This window comes from Podarcis gaigeae (genome assembly GCF_964106915.1).
Source record: "Podarcis gaigeae genome assembly, chromosome: 5".
NCBI lineage: Eukaryota > Metazoa > Chordata > Lepidosauria > Squamata > Lacertidae > Podarcis > Podarcis gaigeae.
In genome coordinates, this window is record NC_139681.1 from 8915348 (window position 1) to 8940462 (window position 25115).

The following is a 25115-nucleotide window of genomic DNA, read 5'->3' on the forward strand; positions in this document are numbered from 1 at the left end:
CTAAGCCGCGCGGTCACAATTTCAGCAAAAATCTGACGTTCTGCAATTCACTCAAAAAGGCTGCCAAAGTGTTGCAAACGATCCCCTGAAAGTTTTTTCGGAGGAAACAGATGGGTTTTTATCATTAGAAAGAGAATTAGACTTCGACGACTGAACAACTTTTTTTTGCAAAAATCCCTAAGCCGCGCGGTCACAATTTCAGCAGAAATCTGACATTCCGCAATTCACTCAAAAATGCTGCCAAAGTGTTGCAAACGATCCCCTGAAAGTTTTTTCGGAGGAAACAGATGGGTTTTTATCATCAGAAAGAGAATTAGACCTCGACGTCTGAGCAACCTTTTTTTGCAAAAATCCCGAAGCCGCGCGGTCACAATTTCAGCAAAAATCTGAGGTTCTGCAATTCACTCAAAAATACTGCCAAAGTGTTGCAAATGATCCCCTGAAAGTTTTTTCGGAGGAAACAGATGGGTTTTTATCATCGGAAAGAGAATTAGACCTCGACGTCTGAACAACTTTTTTTTGCAAAGATCCCTAAGCCGCGCGGTCACAATTTCATTAAAAATCTGACGTTCTGCAATTCACTCAAAAATGCTGCCAAAGTGTTGCAAACGATCCCCTGAAAGTTTTTTCGGAGGAAACAGATGGGTTTTTATCATCAGAAAGAGAATTAGACCACGACGTCTGAACAACTTTTTTTTGCAAAAATCCCTAAGCCTCGCGGTCACAATTTAAGCAAAAATCTGACATTCCGCAATTCACTCAAAAATGCTGCCAAAGTGTTGCAAACGTTCCCCTGAAAGTTTTTTCAGAGGAAACAGATGGGTTTTTATCATCAGAAAGAGAATTAGACCTCGACGTCTGAAGAACTTTTTTTTGTAAAAATCCCTAAGCCGCGCGGTCACAATTTCAGCAAAAATCTGACGTTCTGCAATTCACTCAAAAATGCTGCCAAAGAGTTGCAAACGATCCCCTGAAAGTTTTTTCGGAGGAAACAGATGGGTTTTTATCATCAGAAAGAGAATTAGACCTCGACGTCTGAGCAACCTTTTTTTGCAAAAATCCCTAAGCCGCGCGGTCACAATTTCAGCAAAAATCTGACGTTCTGCAATTCACTCAAAAATGCTGCCAGACTGTTGCAAACGATCCCCTGAAAGTTTTTTCGGAGGAAACAGATGGGTTTATATCATCAGAAAGAGAATTAGATCTCAACGTCTGAAGAACTTTTTTTTGCAAAAATCCCTAAGCCGCGCGGTCACAATTTCAGCAAAAATCTGACCTTCTGCAATTCACTCAAAAATGCTGCCAAAGTGTTGCAAACGATCCCCTGAAAGTTTTTTCGGAGGAAACAGATGGGTTTTTATCATCAGAAAGAGAATTAGACCTCGACGTCTCAACAACGTTTTTTTGCAAAAATCCCTAAGGCGCGCGGTCACAATTTAAGCTAAAATCTGACGTTCTGCAATTCACTCAAAAATGCTGCCAAAGTGTTGCAAACGATCCCCTGAAAGTTTTTTCGGAGGAAACAGCTGGGTTTTTATCATCAGAAAGAGAATAAAACCTCGACGTGTGAACAACTTTTTTTTGCAAAAAGCCCTAAGCCGCGCGGTCACAATTTAAGCAAAAATCTGACATTCCGCAATTCACTCAAAAATGCTGCCAAAGTGTTGCAAACGTTCCCCTGAAAGTTTTTTCGGAGGAAACAGATGGGTTTTTATCATCAGAAAGAGAATTAGACTTCGACGTCTGAGCAACCTTTTTTTGCAAAAATCCCGAAGCCGCGCGGTCACAATTTCAGCAAAAATCTGACGTTCTGCAATTCACTCAAAAATGCTGCCAAAGTGTTGCAAATGATCCCCTGAAAGTTTTTTCGGAGGAAACAGATGGGTTTTTATCATCAGAAAGAGAATTAGACCTCGACGTCTGAACAACTTTTTTTTGCAAAAATCCCTAAGCCGCGCGGTCACAATTTCAGCAAAAATCTGACGTTCTGCAATTCACTCAAAAAGGCTGCCAAAGTGTTGCAAACGATCCCCTGAAAGTTTTTTCGGAGGAAACAGATGGGTTTTTATCATTAGAAAGAGAATTAGACTTCGACGACTGAACATCTTTTTTTTGCAAAAATCCCTAAGCCGCGCGGTCACAATTTCAGCAGAAATCTGACATTCCGCAATTCACTCAAAAATGCTGCCAAAGTGTTGCAAACGATCCCCTGAAAGTTTTTTCGGAGGAAACAGATGGGTTTTTATCATCAGAAAGAGAATTAGACCTCGACGTCTGAGCAACCTTTTTTTGCAAAAATCCCGAAGCCGCGCGGTCACAATTTCAGCAAAAATCTGAGGTTCTGCAATTCACTCAAAAATGCTGCCAAAGTGTTGCAAATGATCCCCTGAAAGTTTTTTCGGAGGAAACAGATGGGTTTTTATCATCGGAAAGAGAATTAGATCTCGACGTCTGAACAACTTTTTTTTGCAAAGATCCCTAAGCCGCGCGGTCACAATTTCATTAAAAATCTGACGTTCTGCAATTCACTCAAAAATGCTGCCAAAGTGTTGCAAACGATCCCCTGAAAGTTTTTTCGGAGGAAACAGATGGGTTTTTATCATCAGAAAGAGAATTAGACCACGACGTCTGAACAACTTTTTTTTGCAAAAATCCCTAAGCCTCGCGGTCACAATTTAAGCAAAAATCTGACATTCCGCAATTCACTCAAAAATGCTGCCAAAGTGTTGCAAACGTTCCCCTGAAAGTTTTTTCAGAGGAAACAGATGGGTTTTTATCATCAGAAAGAGAATTAGACCTCGACGTCTGAAGAACTTTTTTTTGTAAAAATCCCTAAGCCGCGCGGTCACAATTTCAGCAAAAATCTGACGTTCTGCAATTCACTCAAAAATGCTGCCAAAGAGTTGCAAACGATCCCCTGAAAGTTTTTTCGGAGGAAACAGATGGGTTTTTATCATCAGAAAGAGAATTAGACCTCGACGTCTGAGCAACCTTTTTTTGCAAAAATCCCTAAGCCGCGCGGTCACAATTTCAGCAAAAATCTGACGTTCTGCAATTCACTCAAAAATGCTGCCAGACTGTTGCAAACGATCCCCTGAAAGTTTTTTCGGAGGAAACAGATGGGTTTATATCATCAGAAAGAGAATTAGATCTCAACGTCTGAAGAACTTTTTTTTGCAAAAATCCCTAAGCCGCGCGGTCACAATTTCAGCAAAAATCTGACCTTCTGCAATTCACTCAAAAATGCTGCCAAAGTGTTGCAAACGATCCCCTGAAAGTTTTTTCGGAGGAAACAGATGGGTTTTTATCATCAGAAAGAGAATTAGACCTCGACGTCTCAACAACGTTTTTTTGCAAAAATCCCTAAGGCGCGCGGTCACAATTTAAGCTAAAATCTGACGTTCTGCAATTCACTCAAAAATGCTGCCAAAGTGTTGCAAACGATCCCCTGAAAGTTTTTTCGGAGGAAACAGCTGGGTTTTTATCATCAGAAAGAGAATAAAACCTCGACGTGTGAACAACTTTTTTTTGCAAAAAGCCCTAAGCCGCGCGGTCACAATTTAAGCAAAAATCTGACATTCCGCAATTCACTCAAAAATGCTGCCAAAGTGTTGCAAACGTTCCCCTGAAAGTTTTTTCGGAGGAAACAGATGGGTTTTTATCATCAGAAAGAGAATTAGACTTCGACGTCTGAGCAACCTTTTTTTGCAAAAATCCCGAAGCCGCGCGGTCACAATTTCAGCAAAAATCTGACGTTCTGCAATTCACTCAAAAATGCTGCCAAAGTGTTGCAAATGATCCCCTGAAAGTTTTTTCGGAGGAAACAGATGGGTTTTTATCATCAGAAAGAGAATTAGACCTCGACGTCTGAACAACTTTTTTTTGCAAAAATCCCTAAGCCGCGCGGTCACAATTTCAGCAAAAATCTGACTTTCTGCAATTCACTCAAAAAGGCTGCCAAAGTGTTGCAAACGATCCCCTGAAAGTTTTTTCGGAGGAAACAGATGGGTTTTTATCATTAGAAAGAGAATTAGACTTCGACGACTGAACAACTTTTTTTTGCAAAAATCCCTAAGCCGCGCGGTCACAATTTCAGCAGAAATCTGACATTCCGCAATTCACTCAAAAATGCTGCCAAAGTGTTGCAAACGATCCCCTGAAAGTTTTTTCGGAGGAAACAGATGGGTTTTTATCATCAGAAAGAGAATTAGACCTCGACGTCTGAGCAACCTTTTTTTGCAAAAATCCCGAAGCCGCGCGGTCACAATTTCAGCAAAAATCTGAGGTTCTGCAATTCACTCAAAAATGCTGCCAAAGTGTTGCAAATGATCCCCTGAAAGTTTTTTCGGAGGAAACAGATGGGTTTTTATCATCGGAAAGAGAATTAGATCTCGACGTCTGAACAACTTTTTTTTGCAAAGATCCCTAAGCCGCGCGGTCACAATTTCATTAAAAATCTGACGTTCTGCAATTCACTCAAAAATGCTGCCAAAGTGTTGCAAACGATCCCCTGAAAGTTTTTTCGGAGGAAACAGATGGGTTTTTATCATCAGAAAGAGAATTAGACCACGACGTCTGAACAACTTTTTTTTGCAAAAATCCCTAAGCCTCGCGGTCACAATTTAAGCAAAAATCTGACATTCCGCAATTCACTCAAAAATGCTGCCAAAGTGTTGCAAACGTTCCCCTGAAAGTTTTTTCGGAGGAAACAGATGGGTTTTTATCATCAGAAAGAGAATTAGACCTCGACGTCTGAAGAACTTTTTTTTGTAAAAATCCCTAAGCCGCGCGGTCACAATTTCAGCAAAAATCTGACGTTCTGCAATTCACTCAAAAATGCTGCCAAAGAGTTGCAAACGATCCCCTGAAAGTTTTTTCGGAGGAAACAGATGCGTTTTTATCATCAGAAAGAGAATTAGACCTCGACGTCTGAGCAACTTTTTTTTGCAAAAATCCCTAAGCCGCGCGGTCACAATTTCAGCAAAAATCTGACGTTCTGCAATTCACTCAAAAATGCTGCCAGACTGTTGCAAACGATCCCCTGAAAGTTTTTTCGGAGGAAACAGATGGGTTTATATCATCAGAAAGAGAATTAGATCTCAACGTCTGAAGAACTTTTTTTTGCAAAAATCCCTAAGCCGCGCGGTCACAATTTCAGCAAAAATCTGACCTTCTGCAATTCACTCAAAAATGCTGCCAAAGTGTTGCAAACGATCCCCTGAAAGTTTTTTCGGAGGAAACAGATGGGTTTTTATCATCAGAAAGAGAATTAGACCTCGACGTCTCAACAACGTTTTTTTGCAAAAATCCCTAAGGCGCGCGGTCACAATTTAAGCTAAAATCTGACGTTCTGCAATTCACTCAAAAATGCTGCCAAAGTGTTGCAAACGATCCCCTGAAAGTTTTTTCGGAGGAAACAGATGGGTTTTTATCATCAGAAAGAGAATTAGACCTCGACGTCTGAACAACTTTTTTTTGCAAAAATCCCTAAGCCGCGCAGTCACAATTTAAGCAAAAATCTGACATTCCGCAATTCACTCAAAAATGCTGCCAAAGTGTTGCAAACGTTCCCCTGAAAGTTTTTTCGGAGGAAACAGATGGGTTTTTATCATCAGAAAGAGAATTAGACCTGGACGTCTGAGCAACCTTTTTTTGCAAAAATCCCGAAGCCGCGCGGTCACAATTTCAGCAAAAATCTGACGTTCTGCAATTCACTCAAAAATGCTGCCAAAGTGTTGCAAACGATCCCCTGAAAGTTTTTTCGGAGGAAACAGCTGGGTTTTTATCATCAGAAAGAGAATAAACCCTCGACGTGTGAACAACTTTTTTTTGCAAAAATCCCTAAGCCGCGCGGTCACAATTTAAGCAAAAATCTGACATTCCGCAATTCACTCAAAAATGCTGCCAAAGTGTTGCAAACGATCCCCTGAAAGTTTTTTCGGAGGAAACAGATGGGTTTTTATCATTAGAAAGAGAATTAGACTTCGACGTCTGAACAACTTTTTTTTGCAAAAATCCCTAAGCCGCGCGGTCACAATTTAAGCAAAAATCTGACATTCTGCAATTCACTCAAAAATGCTGCCAAAGTGTTGCAAACGATCCCCTGAAAGTTTTTTCGGAGGAAACAGATGGGTTTTTATCATCAGAAAGAGAAGTAGACCTCGATGTCTGAACAACTATTATTTGCAAAAATCCCTAAGCCGCGCGGTCACAATTTAAGCAAAAATCTGACATTCCGCAATTCACTCAAAAATGCTGCCAAAGTGTTGCAAACGATCCCCTGAAAGTTTTTTCGGAGGAAACAGATGGGTTTATATCATCAGAAAGAGAATTAGACTTCGACGTCTGAACAACTTTTTTTTGCAAAAATCCCTAAGCCGCGCGGTCACAATTTCATTAAAAATCTGACGTTCTGCAATTCACTCAAAAATGCTGCCAAAGTGTTGCAAACGATCCCCTGAAAGTTTTTTCGGAGGAAACAGATGGGTTTTTCTCATTAGAAAGAGAATTAGACCACGACGTCTGAACAACTTTTTTTTGCAAAGATCCCTAAGCCGCACGTTCACAATTTCAGCAAAAATCTGACGTTCTGCAATTCACTCAAAAGTGCTGCCAAAGTGTTGCAAACGATCCCCTGAAAGTTTTTTCGGAGGAAACAGATGAGTTTTTATCATCAGAAAGAGAATTAGACCTCGACGTCTGAACAACTATTATTTGCAAAAATCCCTAAGCCGCGCGGTCACAATTTCATTAAAAATCTGACGTTCTGCAATTCACTCAAAAATGCTGCCAAAGTGTTGCAAACGATCCCCTGAAAGTTTTTTCGGAGGAAACAGATGGGTTTTTATCATTAGAAAGAGAATTAGACTTCGACGTCTGAACAACTTTTTTTTGCAAAAATCCCTAAGCCGCGCGGTCACAATTTCAGCAGAAATCTGACGTTCTGCAATTCATTCAAAAATGCTGCCAAAGTGTTGCAAACGATCCCCTGAAAGTTTTTTCGGAGGAAACAGCTGGGTTTTTATCATCAGAAAGAGAATAAACCCTCGACGTGTGAACAACTTTTTTTTGCAAAAATCCCTAAGCCGCGCGGTCACAATTTAAGCAAAAATCTCACATTCCGCAATTCACTCAAAAATGCTGCCAAAGTGTTGCAAACGCTCCCCTGAAACTTTTTTCGGAGGAAACAGATGGGTTTTTATCCTCAGAAAGAGAATTAGACCTCGACGTCTGAGCAACCTTTTTTTGCAAAAATCCCGAAGCCGCGCGGTCACAATTTCAGCAAAAATCTGACGTTCTGCAATTCACTCAAAAATGCTGCCAAAGTGTTGCAAATGATCCCCTGAAAGTTTTTTCGGAGGAAACAGATGGGTTTTTATCATCGGAAAGAGAATTAGAACTCGACGTCTGAACAACTTTTTTTTGCAAAAATCCCTAAGCCGCGTGGTCACAATTTCAGCAAAAATCTGACCTTCTGCAATTCACTCAAAAATGCTGCCAAAGTGTTGCAAACGATCCCCTGAAAGTTTTTTCGGAGGAAACAGATGGGTTTTTATCATCAGAAAGAGAATTAGACCTCGACGTCTGAACAACTATTATTTGCAAAAATCCCTAAGCCGCGCGGTCACAATTTCATTAAAAATCTGACGTTCTGCAATTCACTCAAAAATGCTGCCAAAGTGTTGCAAACGATCCCCTGAAAGTTTTTTCGGAGGAAACAGATGGGTTTTTATCATCAGAAAGAGAATTAGACCTCAACGTCTGAACAACTATTATTTGCAAAAATCCCTAAGCCGCGCGGTCACAATTTCATTAAAAATCTGACGTTCTGCAATTCACTCAAAAATGCTGCCAAAGTGTTGCAAACGATCCCCTGAAAGTTTTTTCGGAGGAAACAGATGGGTTTTTATCATTAGAAAGAGAATTAGACTTCGACGTCTGAACAACTTTTTTTTGCAAAAATCCCTAAGCCGCGCGGTCACAATTTCAGCAGAAATCTGACGTTCTGCAATTCACTCAAAAATTCTGCCAAAGTGTTGCAAACGATACCCTGAAAGTTTTTTCGGAGGAAACAGCTGGGTTTTTATCATCAGAAAGAGAATAAAACCTCGACGTGTGAACAACTTTTTTTTGCAAAAATCCCTAAGCCGCGCGGTCACAATTTAAGCAAAAATCTGACATTCCGCAATTCACTCAAAAATGCTGCCAAAGTGTTGCAAACGTTCCCCTGAAAGTTTTTTCGGAGGAAACAGATGGGTTTTTATCATCAGAAAGAGAATTAGACCTCGACGTCTGAGCAACCTTTTTTTGCAAAAATCCCGAAGCCGCGCGGTCACAATTTCAGCAAAAATCTGACGTTCTGCAATTCACTCAAAAATGCTGCCAAAGTGTTGCAAATGATCCCCTGAAAGTTTTTTTCGGAGGAAACAGATGGGTTTTTATCATCGGAAAGAGAATTAGACCTCGACGTCTGAACAACTTTTTTTTGCAAAAATCCCTAAGCCGCGCGGTCACAATTTCAGCAAAAATCTGACGTTCTGCAATTCACTCAAAAATGCTGCCAAAGTGTTGCAAACGATCCCCTGAAAGTTTTTTCGGAGGAAACAGATGGGTTTTTATCATCAGAAAGAGAATTAGACCTCGACGTCTCAACAACGTTTTTTTGCAAAAATCCCTAAGCCGCGCGGTCACAATTTCATTAAAAATCTGACGTTCTGCAATTCACTCAAAAATGCTGCCAAAGTGTTGCAAACGATCCCCTGAAAGTTTTTTCGGAGGAAACAGATGGGTTTATATCATCAGAAAGAGAATTAGACCTCGACGTCTGAACAACTATTATTTGCAAAAATCCCTAAGCCGCGCGGTCACAATTTCATTAAAAATCTGACGTTCTGCAATTCACTCAAAAATGCTGCCAAAGTGTTGCAAACGATCCCCTGAAAGTTTTTTCGGAGGAAACAGATGGGTTTTTATCATTAGAAAGAGAATTAGACTTCGACGTCTGAACAACTTTTTTTTGCAAAAATCCCTAAGCCGCGCGGTCACAATTTCAGCAGAAATCTGACGTTCTGCAATTCATTCAAAAATGCTGCCAAAGTGTTGCAAACGATCCCCTGAAAGTTTTTTCGGAGGAAACAGCTGGGTTTTTATCATCAGAAAGAGAATAAACCCTCGACGTGTGAACAACTTTTTTTTGCAAAAATCCCTAAGCCGCGCGGTCACAATTTAAGCAAAAATCTCACATTCCGCAATTCACTCAAAAATGCTGCCAAAGTGTTGCAAACGTTCCCCTGAAAGTTTTTTCGGAGGAAACAGATGGGTTTTTATCATCGGAAAGAGAATTAGACCTCGACGTCTGAACAACTTTTTTTTGCAAAGATCCCTAAGCCGCACGTTCACAATTTCAGCAAAAATCTGACGTTCTGCAATTCACTCAAAAATGCTGCCAAAGTGTTGCAAACGATCCCCTGAAAGTTTTTTCGGAGGAAACAGATGGGTTTTTATCATCAGAAAGAGAATTAGACCTCGACGTCTGAACAACTATTATTTGCAAAAATCCCTAAGCCGCGCGGTCACAATTTCATTAAAAATCTGACGTTCTGCAATTCACTCAAAAGTGCTGCCAAAGTGTTGCAAACGATCCCCTGAAAGTTTTTTCGGAGGAAACAGATGAGTTTTTATCATCAGAAAGAGAATTAGACCTCGACGTCTGAACAACTATTATTTGCAAAAATCCCTAAGCCGCGCGGTCACAATTTCATTAAAAATCTGACGTTCTGCAATTCACTCAAAAATGCTGCCAAAGTGTTGCAAACGATCCCCTGAAAGTTTTTTCGGAGGAAACAGATGGGTTTTTATCATTAGAAAGAGAATTAGACTTCGACGTCTGAACAACTTTTTTTTGCAAAAATCCCTAAGCCGCGCGGTCACAATTTCAGCAGAAATCTGACGTTCTGCAATTCATTCAAAAATGCTGCCAAAGTGTTGCAAACGATCCCCTGAAAGTTTTTTCGGAGGAAACAGCTGGGTTTTTATCATCAGAAAGAGAATAAACCCTCGACGTGTGAACAACTTTTTTTTGCAAAAATCCCTAAGCCGCGCGGTCACAATTTAAGCAAAAATCTCACATTCCGCAATTCACTCAAAAATGCTGCCAAAGTGTTGCAAACGTTCCCCTGAAACTTTTTTCGGAGGAAACAGATGGGTTTTTATCATCAGAAAGAGAATTAGACCTCGACGTCTGAGCAACCTTTTTTTGCAAAAATCCCGAAGCCGCGCGGTCACAATTTCAGCAAAAATCTGACGTTCTGCAATTCACTCAAAAATGCTGCCAAAGTGTTGCAAATGATCCCCTGAAAGTTTTTTCGGAGGAAACAGATGGGTTTTTATCATCGGAAAGAGAATTAGACCTCGACGTCTGAACAACTTTTTTTTGCAAAAATCCCTAAGCCGCGTGGTCACAATTTCAGCAAAAATCTGACCTTCTGCAATTCACTCAAAAATGCTGCCAAAGTGTTGCAAAGGATCCCCTGAAAGTTTTTTCGGAGGAAACAGATGGGTTTTTATCATCAGAAAGAGAATTAGACCTCGACGTCTGAACAACTATTATTTGCAAAAATCCCTAAGCCGCGCGGTCACAATTTCATTAAAAATCTGACGTTCTGCAATTCACTCAAAAATGCTGCCAAAGTGTTGCAAACGATCCCCTGAAAGTTTTTTCGGAGGAAACAGATGGGTTTTTATCATCAGAAAGAGAATTAGACCTCGACGTCTGAACAACTATTATTTGCAAAAATCCCTAAGCCGCGCGGTCACAATTTCATTAAAAATCTGACGTTCTGCAATTCACTCAAAAATGCTGCCAAAGTGTTGCAAACGATCCCCTGAAAGTATTTTCGGAGGAAACAGATGGGTTTTTATCATTAGAAAGAGAATTAGACTTCGACGTCTGAACAACTTTTTTTTGCAAAAATCCCTAAGCCGCGCGGTCACAATTTCAGCAGAAATCTGACGTTCTGCAATTCACTCAAAAATTCTGCCAAAGTGTTGCAAACGATACCCTGAAAGTTTTTTCGGAGGAAACAGCTGGGTTTTTATCATCAGAAAGAGAATAAAACCTCGACGTGTGAACAACTTTTTTTTGCAAAAATCCCTAAGCCGCGCGGTCACAATTTAAGCAAAAATCTGACATTCCGCAATTCACTCAAAAATGCTGCCAAAGTGTTGCAAACGTTCCCCTGAAAGTTTTTTCGGAGGAAACAGATGGGTTTTTATCATCAGAAAGAGAATTAGACCTCGACGTCTGAGCAACCTTTTTTTGCAAAAATCCCGAAGCCGCGCGGTCACAATTTCAGCAAAAATCTGACGTTCTGCAATTCACTCAAAAATGCTGCCAAAGTGTTGCAAATGATCCCCTGAAAGTTTTTTTCGGAGGAAACAGATGGGTTTTTATCATCGGAAAGAGAATTAGACCTCGACGTCTGAACAACTTTTTTTTGCAAAAATCCCTAAGCCGCGCGGTCACAATTTCAGCAAAAATCTGACGTTCTGCAATTCACTCAAAAATGCTGCCAAAGTGTTGCAAACGATCCCCTGAAAGTTTTTTCGGAGGAAACAGATGGGTTTTTATCATCAGAAAGAGAATTAGACCTCGACGTCTCAACAACGTTTTTTTGCAAAAATCCCTAAGCCGCGCGGTCACAATTTCATTAAAAATCTGACGTTCTGCAATTCACTCAAAAATGCTGCCAAAGTGTTGCAAACGATCCCCTGAAAGTTTTTTCGGAGGAAACAGATGGGTTTATATCATCAGAAAGAGAATTAGATCTCAACGTCTGAAGAACTTTTTTTTGCAAAAATCCCTAAGCCGCGCGGTCACAATTTCAGCAAAAATCTGACCTTCTGCAATTCACTCAAAAATGCTGCCAAAGTGTTGCAAACGATCCCCTGAAAGTTTTTTCGGAGGAAACAGATGGGTTTTTATCATCAGAAAGAGAATTAGACCTCGACGTCTCAACAACGTTTTTTTGCAAAAATCCCTAAGGCGCGCGGTCACAATTTAAGCTAAAATCTGACGTTCTGCAATTCACTCAAAAATGCTGCCAAAGTGTTGCAAACGATCCCCTGAAAGTTTTTTCGGAGGAAACAGATGGGTTTTTATCATCAGAAAGAGAATTAGACCTGGACGTCTGAGCAACCTTTTTTTGCAAAAATCCCGAAGCCGCGCGGTCACAATTTCAGCAAAAATCTGACGTTCTGCAATTCACTCAAAAATGCTGCCAAAGTGTTGCAAACGATCCCCTGAAAGTTTTTTCGGAGGAAACAGCTGGGTTTTTATCATCAGAAAGAGAATAAACCCTCGACGTGTGAACAACTTTTTTTTGCAAAAATCCCTAAGCCGCGCGGTCACAATTTAAGCAAAAATCTGACATTCCGCAATTCACTCAAAAATGCTGCCAAAGTGTTGCAAACGTTCCCCTGAAAGTTTTTTCGGAGGAAACAGATGGGTTTTTATCATCAGAAAGAGAATTAGACCTGGACGTCTGAGCAACCTTTTTTTGCAAAAATCCCGAAGCCGCGCGGTCACAATTTCAGCAAAAATCTGACCTTCTGCAATTCACTCAAAAATGCTGCCAAAGTGTTGCAAACGATCCCCTGAAAGTTTTTTCGGAGGAAACAGCTGGGTTTTTATCATCAGAAAGAGAATAAACCCTCGACGTGTGAACAACTTTTTTTTGCAAAAATCCCTAAGCCGCGCGGTCAAAATTTAAGCAAAAATCTGACATTCCGCAATTCACTCAAAAATGCTGCCAAAGTGTTGCAAACGATCCCCTGAAAGTTTTTTCGGAGGAAACAGATGGGTTTTTATCATTAGAAAGAGAATTAGACTTCGACGTCTGAACAACTTTTTTTTGCAAAAATCCTTAAGCCGCGCTGTCACAATTTAAGCAAAAATCTGACATTCTGCAATTCACTCAAAAATGCTGCCAAAGTGTTGCAAACGATCCCCTGAAAGTTTTTTCGGAGGAAACAGATGGGTTTTTATCATCAGAAAGAGAAGTAGACCTCGATGTCTGAACAACTATTATTTGCAAAAATCCCTAAGCCGCGCGGTCACAATTTAAGCAAAAATCTGACATTCCGCAATTCACTCAAAAATGCTGCCAAAGTGTTGCAAACGATCCCCTGAAAGTTTTTTCGGAGGAAACAGATGGGTTTATATCATCAGAAAGAGAATTAGACTTCGACGTCTGAACAACTTTTTTTTGCAAAAATCCCTAAGCCGCGCGGTCACAATTTCATTAAAAATCTGACGTTCTGCAATTCACTCAAAAATGCTGCCAAAGTGTTGCAAACGATCCCCTGAAAGTTTTTTCGGAGGAAACAGATGGGTTTTTCTCATTAGAAAGAGAATTAGACCTCGACGTCTGAACAACTTTTTTTTGCAAAGATCCCTAAGCCGCACGTTCACAATTTCAGCAAAAATCTGACGTTCTGCAATTCACTCAAAAGTGCTGCCAAAGTGTTGCAAACGATCCCCTGAAAGTTTTTTCGGAGGAAACAGATGAGTTTTTATCATCAGAAAGAGAATTAGACCTCGACGTCTGAACAACTATTATTTGCAAAAATCCCTAAGCCGCGCGGTCACAATTTCATTAAAAATCTGACGTTCTGCAATTCACTCAAAAATGCTGCCAAAGTGTTGCAAACGATCCCCTGAAAGTTTTTTCGGAGGAAACAGATGGGTTTTTATCATTAGAAAGAGAATTAGACTTCGACGTCTGAACAACTTTTTTTTGCAAAAATCCCTAAGCCGCGCGGTCACAATTTCAGCAGAAATCTGACGTTCTGCAATTCATTCAAAAATGCTGCCAAAGTGTTGCAAACGATCCCCTGAAAGTTTTTTCGGAGGAAACAGCTGGGTTTTTATCATCAGAAAGAGAATAAACCCTCGACGTGTGAACAACTTTTTTTTGCAAAAATCCCTAAGCCGCGCGGTCACAATTTAAGCAAAAATCTCACATTCCGCAATTCACTCAAAAATGCTGCCAAAGTGTTGCAAACGTTCCCCTGAAACTTTTTTCGGAGGAAACAGATGGGTTTTTATCCTCAGAAAGAGAATTAGACCTCGACGTCTGAGCAACCTTTTTTTGCAAAAATCCCGAAGCCGCGCGGTCACAATTTCAGCAAAAATCTGACGTTCTGCAATTCACTCAAAAATGCTGCCAAAGTGTTGCAAATGATCCCCTGAAAGTTTTTTCGGAGGAAACAGATGGGTTTTTATCATCGGAAAGAGAATTAGAACTCGACGTCTGAACAACTTTTTTTTGCAAAAATCCCTAAGCCGCGTGGTCACAATTTCAGCAAAAATCTGACCTTCTGCAATTCACTCAAAAATGCTGCCAAAGTGTTGCAAACGATCCCCTGAAAGTTTTTTCGGAGGAAACAGATGGGTTTTTATCATCAGAAAGAGAATTAGACCTCGACGTCTGAACAACTATTATTTGCAAAAATCCCTAAGCCGCGCGGTCACAATTTCATTAAAAATCTGACGTTCTGCAATTCACTCAAAAATGCTGCCAAAGTGTTGCAAACGATCCCCTGAAAGTTTTTTCGGAGGAAACAGATGGGTTTTTATCATCAGAAAGAGAATTAGACCTCAACGTCTGAACAACTATTATTTGCAAAAATCCCTAAGCCGCGCGGTCACAATTTCATTAAAAATCTGACGTTCTGCAATTCACTCAAAAATGCTGCCAAAGTGTTGCAAACGATCCCCTGAAAGTTTGTTCGGAGGAAACAGATGGGTTTTTATCATTAGAAAGAGAATTAGACTTCGACGTCTGAACAACTTTTTTTTGCAAAAATCCCTAAGCCGCGCGGTCACAATTTCAGCAGAAATCTGACGTTCTGCAATTCACTCAAAAATTCTGCCAAAGTGTTGCAAACGATACCCTGAAAGTTTTTTCGGAGGAAACAGCTGGGTTTTTATCATCAGAAAGAGAATAAAACCTCGACGTGTGAACAACTTTTTTTTGCAAAAATCCCTAAGCCGCGCGGTCACAATTTAAGCAAAAATCTGACATTCCGCAATTCACTCAAAAATGCTGCCAAAGTGTTGCAAACGTTCCCCTGAAAGTTTTTTCGGAGGAAACAGATGGGTTTTTATCATCAGAAAGAGAATTAGACCTCGACGTCTGAGCAACCTTTTTTTGCAAAAATCCCGAAGCCGCGCGGTCACAATTTCAGCAAAAATCTGACGTTCTGCAATTCACTCAAAAATGCTGCCAAAGTGTTGCAAATGATCCCCTGAAAGTTTTTTTCGGAGGAAACAGATGGGTTTTTATCATCGGAAAGAGAATTAGACCTCGACGTCTGAACAACTTTTTTTTGCAAAAATCCCTAAGCCGCGCGGTCACAATTTCAGCAAAAATCTGACGTTCTGCAATTCACTCAAAAATGCTGCCAAAGTGTTGCAAACGATCCCCTGAAAGTTTTTTCGGAGGAAACAGATGGGTTTTTATCATCAGAAAGAGAATTAGACCTCGACGTCTCAACAACGTTTTTTTGCAAAAATCCCTAAGCCGCGCGGTCACAATTTCATTAAAAATCTGACGTTCTGCAATTCACTCAAAAATGCTGCCAAAGTGTTGCAAACGATCCCCTGAAAGTTTTTTCGGAGGAAACAGATGGGTTTATATCATCGGAAACAGAATAAACCCTCGACGTGTGAACAACTTTTATTTGCAAAAATCCCTAAGCCGCGCGGTCACAATTTCATTAAAAATCTGACGTTCTGCAATTCACTCAAAAATGCTGCCAAAGTGTTGCAAACGATCCCCTGAAAGTTTTTTCGGAGGAAACAGATGGGTTTTTATCATTAGAAAGAGAATTAGACTTCGACGTCTGAACAACTTTTTTTTGCAAAAATCCCTAAGCCGCGCGGTCACAATTTCAGCAGAAATCTGACGTTCTGCAATTCATTCAAAAATGCTGCCAAAGTGTTGCAAACGATCCCCTGAAAGTTTTTTCGGAGGAAACAGCTGGGTTTTTATCATCAGAAAGAGAATAAACCCTCGACGTGTGAACAACTTTTTTTTGCAAAAATCCCTAAGCCGCGCGGTCACAATTTAAGCAAAAATCTCACATTCCGCAATTCACTCAAAAATGCTGCCAAAGTGTTGCAAACGTTCCCCTGAAACTTTTTTCGGAGGAAACAGATGGGTTTTTATCATCAGAAAGAGAATTAGACCTCGACGTCTGAGCAACCTTTTTTTGCAAAAATCCCGAAGCCGCGCGGTCACAATTTCAGCAAAAATCTGACGTTCTGCAATTCACTCAAAAATGCTGCCAAAGTGTTGCAAATGATCCCCTGAAAGTTTTTTCGGAGGAAACAGATGGGTTTTTATCATCGGAAAGAGAATTAGACCTCGACGTCTGAACAACTATTATTTGCAAAAATCCCTAAGCCGCGCGGTCACAATTTCATTAAAAATCTGACGTTCTGCAATTCACTCAAAAGTGCTGCCAAAGTGTTGCAAACGATCCCCTGAAAGTTTTTTCGGAGGAAACAGATGAGTTTTTATCATCAGAAAGAGAATTAGACCTCGACGTCTGAACAACTATTATTTGCAAAAATCCCTAAGCCGCGCGGTCACAATTTCATTAAAAATCTGACGTTCTGCAATTCACTCAAAAATGCTGCCAAAGTGTTGCAAACGATCCCCTGAAAGTTTTTTCGGAGGAAACAGATGGGTTTTTATCATTAGAAAGAGAATTAGACTTCGACGTCTGAACAACTTTTTTTTGCAAAAATCCCTAAGCCGCGCGGTCACAATTTCAGCAGAAATCTGACGTTCTGCAATTCATTCAAAAATGCTGCCAAAGTGTTGCAAACGATCCCCTGAAAGTTTTTTCGGAGGAAACAGCTGGGTTTTTATCATCAGAAAGAGAATAAACCCTCGACGTGTGAACAACTTTTTTTTGCAAAAATCCCTAAGCCGCGCGGTCACAATTTAAGCAAAAATCTCACATTCCGCAATTCACTCAAAAATGCTGCCAAAGTGTTGCAAACGTTCCCCTGAAACTTTTTTCGGAGGAAACAGATGGGTTTTTATCATCAGAAAGAGAATTAGACCTCGACGTCTGAGCAACCTTTTTTTGCAAAAATCCCGAAGCCGCGCGGTCACAATTTCAGCAAAAATCTGACGTTCTGCAATTCACTCAAAAATGCTGCCAAAGTGTTGCAAATGATCCCCTGAAAGTTTTTTCGGAGGAAACAGATGGGTTTTTATCATCGGAAAGAGAATTAGACCTCGACGTCTGAACAACTTTTTTTTGCAAAAATCCCTAAGCCGCGTGGTCACAATTTCAGCAAAAATCTGACCTTCTGCAATTCACTCAAAAATGCTGCCAAAGTGTTGCAAAGGATCCCCTGAAAGTTTTTTCGGAGGAAACAGATGGGTTTTTATCATCAGAAAGAGAATTAGACCTCGACGTCTGAACAACTATTATTTGCAAAAATCCCTAAGCCGCGCGGTCACAATTTCATTAAAAATCTGACGTTCTGCAATTCACTCAAAAATGCTGCCAAAGTGTTGCAAACGATCCCCTGAAAGTTTTTTCGGAGGAAACAGATGGGTTTTTATCATCAGAAAGAGAATTAGACCTCGACGTCTGAACAACTATTATTTGCAAAAATCCCTAAGCCGCGCGGTCACAATTTCATTAAAAATCTGACGTTCTGCAATTCACTCAAAAATGCTGCCAAAGTGTTGCAAACGATCCCCTGAAAGTTTTTTCGGAGGAAACAGATGGGTTTTTATCATTAGAAAGAGAATTAGACTTCGACGTCTGAACAACTTTTTTTTGCAAAAATCCCTAAGCCGCGCGGTCACAATTTCAGCAGAAATCTGACGTTCTGCAATTCACTCAAAAATTCTGCCAAAGTGTTGCAAACGATACCCTGAAAGTTTTTTCGGAGGAAACAGCTGGGTTTTTATCATCAGAAAGAGAATAAAACCTCGACGTGTGAACAACTTTTTTTTGCAAAAATCCCTAAGCCGCGCGGTCACAATTTAAGCAAAAATCTGACATTCCGCAATTCACTCAAAAATGCTGCCAAAGTGTTGCAAACGTTCCCCTGAAAGTTTTTTCGGAGGAAACAGATGGGTTTTTATCATCAGAAAGAGAATTAGACCTCGACGTCTCAGCAACCTTTTTTTTGCAAAAATCCCGAAGCCGCGCGGTCACAATTTCAGCAAAAATCTGACGTTCTGCAATTCACTCAAAAATGCTGCCAAAGTGTTGCAAATGATCCCCTGAAAGTTTTTTTCGGAGGAAACAGATGGGTTTTTATCATCGGAAAGAGAATTAGACCTCGACGTCTGAACAACTTTTTTTTGCAAAAATCCCTAAGCCGCGCGGTCACAATTTCAGCAAAAATCTGACGTTCTGCAATTCACTCAAAAATGCTGCCAAAGTGTTGCAAACGATCCCCTGAAAGTTTTTTCGGAGGAAACAGATGGGTTTTTATCATCAGAAAGAGAATTAGACCTCGACGTCTGAACAACTATTATTTGCAAAAATCCCTAAGCCGCGCGGTCACAATTTCATTAAAAATCTGACGTTCTGCAATTCACTCAAAAATGCTGCCAAAGTGTTGCAAACGATCCCCTGAAAGTTTTTTCGGAGGAAACAGATGGGTTTTTATCATCAGAAAGAGAATTAGACCTCGACGTCTGAACAACTATTATTTGCAAAAATCCCTAAGCCGCGCGGTCACAATTTCATTAAAAATCTGACGTTCTGCAATTCACTCAAAAATGCTGCCAAAGTGTTGCAAACGATCCCCTGAAAGTTTTTTCGGAGGAAACAGATGGGTTTTTATCATTAGAAAGAGAATTAGACTTCGACGTCTGAACAACTTTTTTTTGCAAAAATCCCTAAGCCGCGCGGTCACAATTTCAGCAGAAATCTGACGTTCTGCAATTCACTCAAAAATTCTGCCAAAGTGTTGCAAACGATACCCTGAAAGTTTTTTCGGAGGAAACAGCTGGGTTTTTATCATCAGAAAGAGAATAAAACCTCGACGTGTGAACAACTTTTTTTTGCAAAAATCCCTAAGCCGCGCGGTCACAATTTAAGCAAAAATCTGACATTCCGCAATTCACTCAAAAATGCTGCCAAAGTGTTGCAAACGTTCCCCTGAAAGTTTTTTCGGAGGAAACAGATGGGTTTTTATCATCAGAAAGAGAATTAGACCTCGACGTCTGAGCAACCTTTTTTTGCAAAAATCCCGAAGCCGCGCGGTCACAATTTCAGCAAAAATCTGACGTTCTGCAATTCACTCAAAAATGCTGCCAAAGTGTTGCAAATGATCCCCTGAAAGTTTTTTTCGGAGGAAACAGATGGGTTTTTATCATCGGAAAGAGAATTAGACCTCGACGTCTGAACAACTTTTTTTTGCAAAAATCCCTAAGCCGCGCGGTCACAATTTCAGCAAAAATCTGACGTTCTGCAATTCACTCAAAAATGCTGCCAAAGTGTTGCAAACGATCCCCTGAAAGTTTTTTCGGAGGAAACAGATGGGTTTTTATCATCAGAAAGAGAATTAGACCTCGACGTCTCAACAACGTTTTTTTGCAAAAATCCCTAAGCCGCGCGGTCACAATTTCATTAAAAATCTGACGTTCTGCAATTCACTCAAAAATGCTGCCAAAGTGTTGCAAACGATCCCCTGAAAGTTTTTTCGGAGGAAACAGATGGGTTTATATCATCAGAAAGAGAATTAGACCTCGACGTCTGAACAACTATTATTTGCAAAAATCCCTAAGCCGCGCGGTCACAATTTCATTAAAAATCTGACGTTCTGCAATTCACTCAAAAATGCTGCCAAAGTGTTGCAAACGATCCCCTGAAAGTTTTTTCGGAGGAAACAGATGGGTTTTTATCATTAGAAAGAGAATTAGACTTCGACGTCTGAACAACTTTTTTTTGCAAAAATCCCTAAGCCGCGCGGTCACAATTTCAGCAGAAATCTGACGTTCTGCAATTCATTCAAAAATGCTGCCAAAGTGTTGCAAACGATCCCCTGAAAGTTTTTTCGGAGGAAACAGCTGGGTTTTTATCATCAGAAAGAGAATAAACCCTCGACGTGTGAACAACTTTTTTTTGCAAAAATCCCTAAGCCGCGCGGTCACAATTTAAGCAAAAATCTCACATTCCGCAATTCACTCAAAAATGCTGCCAAAGTGTTGCAAACGTTCCCCTGAAACTTTTTTCGGAGGAAACAGATGGGTTTTTATCATCAGAAAGAGAATTAGACCTCGACGTCTGAGCAACCTTTTTTTGCAAAAATCCCGAAGCCGCGCGGTCACAATTTCAGCAAAAATCTGACGTTCTGCAATTCACTCAAAAATGCTGCCAAAGTGTTGCAAATGATCCCCTGAAAGTTTTTTCGGAGGAAACAGATGGGTTTTTATCATCGGAAAGAGAATTAGACCTCGACGTCTGAACAACTTTTTTTTGCAAAAATCCCTAAGCCGCGCGGTCACAATTTCAGCAAAAATCTGACCTTCTGCAATTCACTCAAAAATGCTGCCAAAGTGTTGCAAACGATCCCCTGAAAGTTTTTTCGGAGGAAACAGATGGGTTTTTATCATCAGAAAGAGAATTAGACCTCGACGTCTGAACAACTATTATTTGCAAAAATCCCTAAGCCGCGCGGTCACAATTTCATTAAAAATCTGACGTTCTGCAATTCACTCAAAAATGCTGCCAAAGTGTTGCAAACGATCCCCTGAAAGTTTTTTCGGAGGAAACAGATGGGTTTTTATCATCAGAAAGAGAATTAGACCTCGACGTCTGAACAACTATTATTTGCAAAAATCCCTAAGCCGCGCGGTCACAATTTCATTAAAAATCTGACGTTCTGCAATTCACTCAAAAATGCTGCCAAAGTGTTGCAAACGATCCCCTGAAAGTTTTTTCGGAGGAAACAGATGGGTTTTTATCATTAGAAAGAGAATTAGACTTCGACGTCTGAACAACTTTTTTTTGCAAAAATCCCTAAGCCGCGCGGTCACAATTTCAGCAGAAATCTGACGTTCTGCAATTCACTCAAAAATTCTGCCAAAGTGTTGCAAACGATCCCCTGAAAGTTTTTTCGGAGGAAACAGATGGGTTTTTATCATCAGAAAGAGAATTAGACCTCGACGTCTGAACAACTATTATTTGCAAAAATCCCGAAGCCGCGCGGTCACAATTTCATTAAAAATCTGACGTTCCGCAATTCACTCAAAAATGCTGCCAAAGTGTTGCAAACGATCCCCTGAAAGTTTTTTCGGAGGAAACAGATGGGTTTTTATCATCAGAAAGAGAATTAGACCTCGACGTCTGAACAACTATTATTTGCAAAAATCCCTAAGCCGTGCGGTCACAATTTCAGCAGAAATCTGACATTCCGCAATTCACTCAAAAATGCTGCCAAAGTGTTGCAAACGATCCCCTGAAAGTTTTTTCGGAGGAAACAGATGGGTTTTTATCATCAGAAAGAGAATTAGACCTCGACGTCTGAGCAACCTTTTTTTGCAAAAATCCCGAATCCGCGCGGTCACAATTTCAGCAAAAATCTGACGTTCTGCAATTCACTCAAAAATTCTGCCAAAGTGTTGCAAACGTTCCCCTGAAAGTTTTTTCGGAGGAAACAGATGGGTTTTTATCATCAGAAAGAGAATTAGACCTCGACGTCTGAGCAACCTTTTTTTGCAAAAATCCCGAAGCCGCGCGGTCACAATTTCAGCAGAAATCTGACGTTCTGCAATTCATTCAAAAATGCTGCCAAAGTGTTGCAAACGATCCCCTGAAAGTTTTTTCGGAGGAAACAGCTGGGTTTTTATCATCAGAAAGAGAATAAAACCTCGACGTGTGAACAACTTTTTTTTGCAAAAACCCCTAAGCCGCGCGGTCACAATTTAAGCAAAAATCTGACATTCCGCAATTCACTCAAAAATGCTGCCAAAGTGTTGCAAACGTTCCCCTGAAAGTTTTTTCGGAGGAAACAGATGGGTTTTTATCATCAGAAAGAGAATTAGACCTCGACGTCTGAGCAACCTTTTTTTGCAAAAATCCCGAAGCCGCGCGGTCACAATTTCATTAAAAATCTGACGTTCTGCAATTCACTCAAAAATGCTGCCAAAGTGTTGCAAACGATCCCCTGAAAGTTTTTTCGGAGGAAACAGATGGGTTTTTATCATTAGAAAGAGAATTAGACTTCGACGTCTGAACAACTTTTTTTTGCAAAAATCCCTAAGCCGCGCGGTCACAATTTCAGCAGAAATCTGACGTTCTGCAATTCATTCAAAAATGCTGCCAAAGTGTTGCAAACGATCCCCTGAAAGTTTTTTCGGAGGAAACAGCTGGGTTTTTATCATCAGAAAGAGAATAAACCCTCGACGTGTGAACAACTTTTTTTTGCAAAAATCCCTAAGCCGCGCGGTCACAATTTAAGCAAAAATCTCACATTCCGCAATTCACTCAAAAATGCTGCCAAAGCGTTGCAAACGTTCCCCTGAAACTCTTTTCGGAGGAAACAGATGGGTTTTTATCATCAGAAAGAGAATTAGACCTCGACGTCTGAGCAACCTTTTTTTGCAAAAATCCCGAAGCCGCGCGGTCACAATTTCAGCAAAAATCTGACGTTCTGCAATTCACTCAAAAATGCTGCCAAAGTGTTGCAAATGATCCCCTGAAAGTTTTTTCGGAGGAAACAGATGGGTTTTTATCATCGGAAAGAGAATTAGACCTCGACGTCTGAAAAACTTTTTTTTGCAAAAATCCCTAAGCCGCGCGGTCACAATTTCAGCAAAAATCTGACCTTCTGCAATTCACTCAAAAATGCTGCCAAAGTGTTGCAAACGATCCCCTGAAAGTTTTTTCGGAGGAAACAGATGGGTTTTTATCATCAGAAAGAGAATTAGACCTCGACGTCTGAACAACTATTATTTGCAAAAATCCCTAAGCCGCGCGGTCACAATTTCATTAAAAATCTGACGTTCTGCAATTCACTCAAAAATGCTGCCAAAGTGTTGCAAACGATCCCCTGAAAGTTTTTTCGGAGGAAACAGATGGGTTTTTATCATCAGAAAGAGAATTAGACCTCGACGTCTGAACAACTATTATTTGCAAAAATCCCTAAGCCGCGCGGTCACAATTTCATTAAAAATCTGACGTTCTGCAATTCACTCAAAAATGCTGCCAAAGTGTTGCAAACGATCCCCTGAAAGTTTTTTCGGAGGAAACAGATGGGTTTTTTTCATTAGAAAGAGAATTAGACTTCGACGTCTGAACAACTTTTTTTTGCAAAAATCCCTAAGCCGCGCGGTCACAATTTCAGCAGAAATCTGACGTTCTGCAATTCACTCAAAAATTCTGCCAAAGTGTTGCAAACGATCCCCTGAAAGTTTTATCGGAGGAAACAGCTGGGTTTTTATCATCAGAAAGAGAATAAAACCTCGACGTGTGAACAACTTTTTTTTGCAAAAATCCCTAAGCCGCGCGGTCACAATTTAAGCAAAAATCTGACATTCCGCAATAACTCAAAAATGCTGCCAAAGTGTTGCAAACGTTCCCCTGAAAGTTTTTTCGGAGGAAACAGATGGGTTTTTATCATCAGAAAGAGAATTAGACCTCGACGTCTGAACAACTTTTTTTTGCAAAAATCCCTAAGCCGCGCGGTCACAATTTCAGCAAAAATCTGACGTTCTGCAATTCACTCAAAAATGCTGCCAAAGTGTTGCAAACGATCCCCTGAAAGTTTTTTCGGAGGAAACAGATGGGTTTTTATCATCAGAAAGAGAATTAGACCTCGACGTCTGAACAACTATTATTTGCAAAAATCCCTAAGCCGCGCGGTCACAATTTCATTAAAAATCTGACGTTCTGCAATTCACTCAAAAATGCTGCCAAAGTGTTGCAAACGATCCCCTGAAAGTTTTTTCGGAGGAAACAGATGGGTTTTTATCATCAGAAAGAGAATTAGACCTCGACGTCTGAACAACTATTATTTGCAAAAATCCCTAAGCCGCGCGGTCACAATTTCATTAAAAATCTGACGTTCTGCAATTCACTCAAAAATGCTGCCAAAGTGTTGCAAACGATCCCCTGAAAGTTTTTTCGGAGGAAACAGATGGGTTTTTATCATTAGAAAGAGAATTAGACTTCGACGTCTGAACAACTTTTTTTTGCAAAAATCCCTAAGCCGTGCGGTCACAATTTCAGCAGAAATCTGACATTCCGCAATTCACTCAAAAATGCTGCCAAAGTGTTGCAAACGATCCCCTGAAAGTTTTTTCGGAGGAAACAGATGGGTTTTTATCATCAGAAAGAGAATTAGACCTCGACGTCTGAGCAACCTTTTTTTGCAAAAATCCCGAATCCGCGCGGTCACAATTTCAGCAAAAATCTGACGTTCTGCAATTCACTCAAAAATGCTGCCAAAGAGTTGCAAATGATCCCCTGAAAGTTTTTTCGGAGGAAACAGATGGGTTTTTATCATCGGAAAGAGAATTAGACCTCGACGTCTGAACAACTTTTTTTTGCAAAGATCCCTAAGCCGCGCGGTCACAATTTCATTAAAAATCTGACGTTCTGCAATTCACTCAAAAATGCTGCCAAAGTGTTGCAAACGATCCCCTGAAAGTTTTTTCGGAAGAAACAGATGGGTTTTTATCATCAGAAAGAGAATTAGACCACGACGTCTGAACAACTTTTTTTTGCAAAAATCCCTAAGCCTCGCGGTCACAATTTAAGCAAAAATCTGACATTCCGCAATTCACTCAAAAATGCTGCCAAAGTGTTGCAAACGTTCCCCTGAAAGTTTTTTCGGAGGAAACAGATGGGTTTTTATCATCAGAAAGAGAATTAGACCTCGACGTCTGAAGAACTTTTTTTTGCAAAAATCCCTAAGCCGCGCGGTCACAATTTCAGCAAAAATCTGACGTTCTGCAATTCACTCAAAAATGCTGCCAACGTGTTGCAAACGATCCCCTGAAAGTTTTTTCGGAGGAAACAGATGGGTTTTTATCATCAGAAAGAGAATTAGATCTCGACGTCTG